This window comes from Stegostoma tigrinum, chromosome 25 (assembly GCF_030684315.1).
Source record: "Stegostoma tigrinum isolate sSteTig4 chromosome 25, sSteTig4.hap1, whole genome shotgun sequence".
In the NCBI taxonomy this organism is placed as follows: Eukaryota; Metazoa; Chordata; class Chondrichthyes; order Orectolobiformes; family Stegostomatidae; genus Stegostoma; species Stegostoma tigrinum.
Genome location: NC_081378.1, coordinates 2842998 through 2850000, shown reverse-complemented (window position 1 = coordinate 2850000; position 7003 = coordinate 2842998). Strand labels below are relative to the sequence as shown.

Sequence of the window (7003 nt, the reverse complement as noted above, 5' to 3'; positions counted from 1 at the left end):
CTCCTTTGAGCACCCTATTACTGCCGTGCCTACCAGATTGACAACATCCTGCCAACTGTAGATCTTCTAGTTCTGGAGGCCCCCTAGGCCGCAGGGTAGGTACATTCAGCCAGAATCCACAGTTTGATCAGGACAACACAGGCTGATACCCTAACTCAAGATGCTCAGCGTTATTTATTGTTACAATCACTGTGGTTGCACTTGTTCTTGCACAGGGTCATAACCTTTACTTCACACCCATCCCAGCACTACCCCCTCCCTCCAGCAGGGGCAGGGTGATTCATGTAGATGTGCAACATTGCCAGTCTCTTGTGCTTGCTGGGTTGAAAAGATATAGAGACATCTGAAGTTTTACCCATGACAAGCGAGTCAACAGCAATTTGAATGTCCATACTGCGTGTTTAATACCCAGCTCGGTCAACAGGCAGGCTTTTTATGGCGTCTACAGCTTCGACTGGGACATTGTCCATGGGGTCAAACTCAAACTAGTGTTTCAATCATCTCTCCAACTGTTCAGTGTAGTTGGCGATGACCCTCCGTCTTTGTTTTTGATGCAGCCATTTTGTATGCAAATGGACCTGTTGCCTCTTTGTACCCTTCATTCATGGCCCTCACATTACTTGTATCAAAGGAAACCTGAATATTTTGGCAGGGTTGTAGACAGTACCCATCGGGACACTGCCTAGCGATCAGCTGGACTTTACTTTGAGCTGCTTCGAGTGTGTCCAGGGCCTTCTCTGTTGGATCTTTCTTGTAATTATTGAGGTTGGGCTATTTGGCTTCACTGATAGCTTCCTGAGTTCACCTGGCGTCAGTCAGCATTTCCCAGTCTTCTTTCCCACATATTGGGCGTGTGAAACTGGAGAGACTGCTTTGGTGCACGTTCCCCTTCACTTCGGCATTCATTGTGGGAACACTGGGGATCTTTGGTTCAATTGAGGTGAGGAATGGGTCTGTTTCCTGGGAAGGCTGTGTGGCTCAGGATTACATGAGGATGCTCTTGAATGAAGAAGAAACAAATGTTGTATTCTCATCCGGGTACACTCCAGGATGTGATGTACATCATTGTCTCAGATGTGGTAACTGTGTGTGTCGTGAAAGCTGTTTGTAGAGTCATGTCTGGTGAGGTTAAGGTTCATCTGGAGCCAATATCCTGATCTTGGATATATCCAGGGCATCATGTGATGTGGCTTGTTCTGAAAGAAGGTGTTCGATACACAGGGCAGCAAAGCTCAGTCTCTGTCTGTTTACATTTCTTTCTCCCAGGCTGTGATACACGAGGCAGGACGGCCATGTCCCACGGTGCATGCCTATTCTTGTGCTGAGGTACTCTAGGAGGGGCAGAAGTTCTGATTGAGGGATTTTGCTGGGAGCAATGTTGACTCCTCATGGGACTGATTTTTCACCTCTATTAGGGAGCAGGGTGTTAGAGCATTGCATGAGGTTAAGGGGCACTGACGGTGTAGGGAGTTAGAGGAGGAGGACACATTCTGAATCATTCGTAAGGAATACAATCATCGACAGCAATAGATTCCTTAATGTGAAGCCAGAACCTACTTCATGTTACATGAGGGTAAAAGGTATAATTCCTCAGCATATTGTGATGCCAATATGTCTCATCAATAAGCTGCATCTTTTATACATATGCATGAAGTATTATTAATAGCTTGATCAGGCTTGTGCTGACAGTGATGTAAACGGGACGTTTCTGTACTCACAGGCAGAATCTTGTGACCTTCCCCAGAGTGAGATTGGTGCCGGGGCTATTTAATGAGGTGGTGGGGGTTACTGGTGGAAACCTTCTTGCCATCTCCCTGTCTCCACACTGATCAAGTCAGGGGCAAGCAGGCATATGGATGGCACATGAACCCTGCCACAGACTGAATGAAGCTGTTTAGTGTGCAGTAGCCTGCGGCCATACTAGCCTGAAATGCCTGATCTTGTCTGATATCAGAAGCTAAGCAGACTCGGGCCTGGTTAGTACTTGGATGGGAGGCTAACTGGGAATACCAGGTGCAGTAGGCTTTAAAATGGGACAGGGGTGGCAAGGTGGCTGAGTGGTTAGAACTGCTGCCTCATGGCGCCAGGGACCTGGGTTCGATTCGACCCTTGGGCAACTCCCTGTGTGGAGTTTGTACATTCTCCCCATATCTGTGTAGGTTTCCTCCCACAGTCCAAAGATGTGCAGGTTAGGTGTGTTGGCCATGCTGAATTGCCTGTAGTGTTCAGGGATGATTTATGTCAGGGGGTGGGATATTCTAAGGGTTGGTGTGGACTTGTTGGGCCAAAGGGTCAGTCTCCACACTGTTGGGATACAATGAAATGCTGTCTTAAGGGCTGCATCCCACTACCAGGGAGTGTTCGCTCAGCAATGGGCAGGGGGCATGCCATGCATGGAGTATGACAAGTAAAACCCTCGGGCAAGGGGGTCCCTCAGACAAAGGCATTCAGGGTCAGAGTGGGGAGCCTGATTTTGCGAAGAGGGAGGGGGACCCAGGTACTAAGCTTATATCACCACCATGCTTCTCTGTGACGTGACCTCCCACTGCTACCATCACAGAAACCTGGCCTGGGGTCCAGCAATGGCGGTGGTTTCCAGTTCTCCTTTTGGACATTTAAGGTAATTATAAACCCTTCTGCCTCTGTTCCTGCCTCTTTGTAGGTTATGTGGAACAGTCCTTCTTCCACACCTACACAGGCCCCAAACCCCACCTCTTCCTCCGGTACATTGATGACTGTATCGGCGCCGCCTCTTGCTCCCCAGAGGAGCTCGAACAGTTCATCCACTTCACCAACACCTTCCACCCCAACCTTCAGTTCACCTGGGCCATCTCCAGCACATCCCTCACCTTCCTGGACCCCTCAGTCTCCATCTCAGGCAACCAGCTTGTAACTGATGTCCATTTCAAGCCCACCGACTCCCACAGCTGCAGAATACACCTCCTCCCACCCACCCTCCTGCAAAAATTCTATCCCCTATTCCCAATTCCTCCGCCTCCGCCGCATCTGCTCCCGTGATAAGACATTCCACTCCTGCACATCCCAGATGTCCAAGTTTTCAAGGACCGCAACTTCCCCCCACAGTGATCGAGAACGCCCTTGACCGCGTCTCCCGTATTTCCCGCAACACATCCCTCACACCCCGCCCCCACCACAGTCGCCCAAAGAGGATCCCCCTCGTTCTCACACACCACCCCACCAAACTCCGGATACAACGCATCATCCTCCGACACTTCCGCCATCTACAATCCGACCCCACCACCCAAGACTTTTTCCATTCCCACCCCTGTCTGCTTTCCGAAGAGACCACTCTCTCCGTGACTCCCTTGTTCGCTCCACACTGCCCTCCAACTCCACCACACCCGGCACCTTCCCCTGCAACCGCAGGAAATGCTACACTTGCCCCCACACCTCCTCCCTCACCCCTATCCCAGGCCCCAAGATGACATTCCACATTAAGCAGAGGTTCACCTGCACATCTGCCAATGTGGTATACTGCATCCACTGTACCCGGTGTGGCTTCCTCTGCACTGGGAAAACCAAGCGGAGGCTTGGGGACTGCTTTGCAGAACACCTCTGCTCGGTTCGCAATAAACAACTGCACCTCCCAGTCGCAAACCATTTCCACTCCCCCTCCCATTCTTTAGATGACATGTCAATCATGGGCCTCCTACAGTGCCACAATGATGCCACCCGAAGGTGCAGGAACAGCAACTCATATTCCGCCTGGGAACCCTGCAGCCTAATGGTATCAATGTGGGCTTCGCCAGTTTCAAAATCTCCCCATCCCCCACCGCATCCCTAAACCAGCCCAGTTCGTCCCCTCCCCCCACTGCACCACACAACCAGCCCAGCTCTTCCCCTCCACCCACTGCATCCCAAAACCAGTCCAACCTGTCTCTGCCTCCCTAACCTGTTCTGCCTCTCACCCATCCCTTCCTCCCACCCCAAGCCGCACCCCCATCTCCTTCCTACTAACCTCATCCCACCTCTTTGACCTGTCCGTCTTCCCTGGACTGACCTATCCCTTCCCTACCTCCCCACCTATACTCTCTCCACCTATCTTCTTTTCTCTCCATCTTTGGTCCGCCTCCCCCTCTCTCCCTATTTATTCCAGAACCCTCACTCCATGCCCCTCTCTGATGAAGGGTCTAGGCCCGAAACGTCAGCTTTTGTGCTCCTGAGATGCTGCTGGGCCTGCTGTGTTCATCCAGCCTCACATTTTATTACCTCTGTTCCTGTTGGGAGTCGATAACTCAGCATGGCCCAGTGATTAAATCAAGGATTTCATGGATTTTATAGTTCAACTGGACACCTAAAATCTCCCTCCTGAAATACTGGAGTCATGCACTTTTAAAATGAGAGTAATTTTTTTTCTTTGTAATATTCAAATAATCAGTATGAAGCATGGGAAGTTATAGCATGTATGTGGATGGGAAACACATCTGGCTAATGAAAGGTTAAGTAAATAATAAATTTATGACGTGGTACTGAAACAAAAATCACAAAAGCAGCCACATTATTATGAAAAATCCTCCCTGATCACTTAACGTTGTTCAGAAACAGCATATGACAGGTGCGGCCCCTGTGAGCTCTCACCATGTAGCTGGATACATGATGTCTGCACAGTGACTAGGAGCAGGTATTCATTGCTTCCTTTGCAGCATTGCACACATCCAAGGAATTATTGCTTTAAAATAACTAAGAGAAAGCAGTTACTTTAACATCTGTAGTGTGAAGTAAGGTGTTGATGTCATGTGGGTCTAATTTCTCAGGCCAGTTCTCCCAAGTATTGAGCATTGAGGAGGAAGATGCAGTGAGTCTCTTTGCAGAATAATCTGATTCATATTTATTGAAGGTAACACTGAGCTTTCATTTGGCCATAAAACCACACAGATGTCAGCAGCACTGAATAACTTATGTTGTGTGAAATTAACAGCTGCAGTAAACCTGTCATGTGAGAATTGTCAGGATGCTTAGTATCACCCTCCCTTCATGAAGATGGACAGGACACATCATAAACAACAGTGTTGGTGCATTTGAACGGTCAGGCTAATAGTGCTCATTACAGGAAGCAGTATAACATTAATAAGTCATGCAATATTCTAATTGAGGATTCTTTTTGCATATGTTACTCTATCAATTCTTGTTATTATGGAGATTTTTTCTGGCAAGTGGCCTGAAACATTACATTCTACATTTGGAGCCGGTTGATGCAAGACACTTGCTTTAAACACAGCTTAAAACATATGTTTAACATTATCATTTTTTTACCATTGCAGACATACCAAGGTTATTGTTGTTTTAGATTACAGCCATGCAAAACTGCTAGAAGTGGCTGAGGAATATTAAGATTAATGGGGTTATCATCTACAATTCACCCTAGTCAATACAGCTTTTGGTGGTACAGTGGATAATGTTCTTGTCCCTTAGCTAGATGTTCCAGGTTCAAGTCTCAGTTCAAGATTTGTTGGCCAGAGAAGGAGCTTTCGTGATTGATCTTGATAAGCAACTGCCAACATTCTGTCAAAATGGAAAAAAAGGTGAGTGTGTATGGATAATGAAATGTGAGGCTGGATGAACACAGCAGGCCCAGCAGCATCTCAGGAGTGCTCCTGAGATGCTGCTGGGCCTGCTGTGTTCATCCAGCCTCACATTTCATTATCTTGGATTCTCCAGCATCTGCAGTTCCCATTATCACTGAGTGTGTATGGATACAATCCAAACATGGGTATTTCCCTCTGGACAGACTTCCCACTTGTGGGAGTTGTAGGCTCAGCCAGCATTGAGGAAGCAAAGGCCTAGTGGTATTATTGCTGGGCTACTAATCCGGAAACTCAGATAATGTTTTGAGACCTGGGTTTGAATCCCGCCATGGCAGATGGTGGAATTTTAATTCAAGTAAGAGTTGGGAATTACGAGTCTAATGATGACCATGAAACCATTGTTTATTATTGTAAAAACCCATCTGGTTCACTAATGTCCTTTATCTGGTCCGGCATACATGTGACTCCAGACCCACAACAATGTGGTTGACTCTTAACTGGCCTCTGGGCTTTAGGGATAGGCAACAAATTCTGGCCTAGCCAGATATGCCCACATTGCTGTGTGTTGACCCACAATGCCATTAGAGAGGAAATGCCAGGGTTTTGACCCAGCAGCACTGAAGGACCTGTGATATGATTTCAAGTCAGATGTTGAGTAGCTTGGAGGGGAGCTTGCTGGTGGGTGGTGATCCCATGTATCTGCTGCCTTTGACCTTCTAGATGGAAATGGTCATGGGTTTGGAAAGTGCTTTCTAAGGGTCTTTGGCAATTTTCTGCAGTGCAACTTGTAGAAGTATTGCTACTAGTGGTGGAGGGAGTGGATGTTGTGGATGTAATGCCAGTCAAGTGAGTTGCTTTGTCCTGGTGGGTGTCAAGCTTCTTGAGTATTGTTATAGCTGCATCCATCCAGGCAAGTGGGGAGTATTCCATCACACCCCTGACTTGTGCCTTGTACATGGTGGACAGGCTTTGTGGTGTCAGGAGGTGAGTTACTCACTGTAGTATTCCTAGCTTCTGCTATGCCAAGGAATGGTCTTGACCAATCTGATGGCCCCAGAAGACTTTGAATGCTATTCACAATATCTTCATAATTACTACCTGCTTAGAACATCAGTTGGGTTCAAAGGAACTTTGTGCTCTGGAGGTGAAGTTCAGTCGAGTTGTAGCTCATTCTCCTTGCTGCTATGCTTCCATATATTTCAGCTATCACAGCCAGGTCTGCATTCTCTGTGCCTAACAGTGACCACTATTAGTGCTGCTTGCGAGAGAGACTGCACTCTCTGCCAAACTGTCTCTGTTCTGCACCTGGAGAACTTCCTCCTCTACTGCGATACATTTTCACTCACTTCTGATCTACCGCTGATCTGCTGTTGCTGTTTGTATCTAGCTTCACATTGTTGTTACTACGGAACGCTGTTTACCACTTTCTGCTTGATTCCCACAAACATTCATCTCCA

General features: G+C 47.7%; 1 protein-coding gene and 1 pseudogene across 1 annotated transcript in view; one reads left to right on the top strand and one right to left on the bottom strand.

Annotated features, from left to right (window-relative positions):
* Nucleotides 1-7003, bottom strand: part of LOC125463370 (metabotropic glutamate receptor 3) — a 195970-nt gene that overhangs the window by 107303 nt on the left and 81664 nt on the right. The gene's annotated exons all lie outside the window — the stretch shown is intronic.
* LOC132210980 (5S ribosomal RNA) lies at nt 1908-2025 on the top strand (annotated as a pseudogene).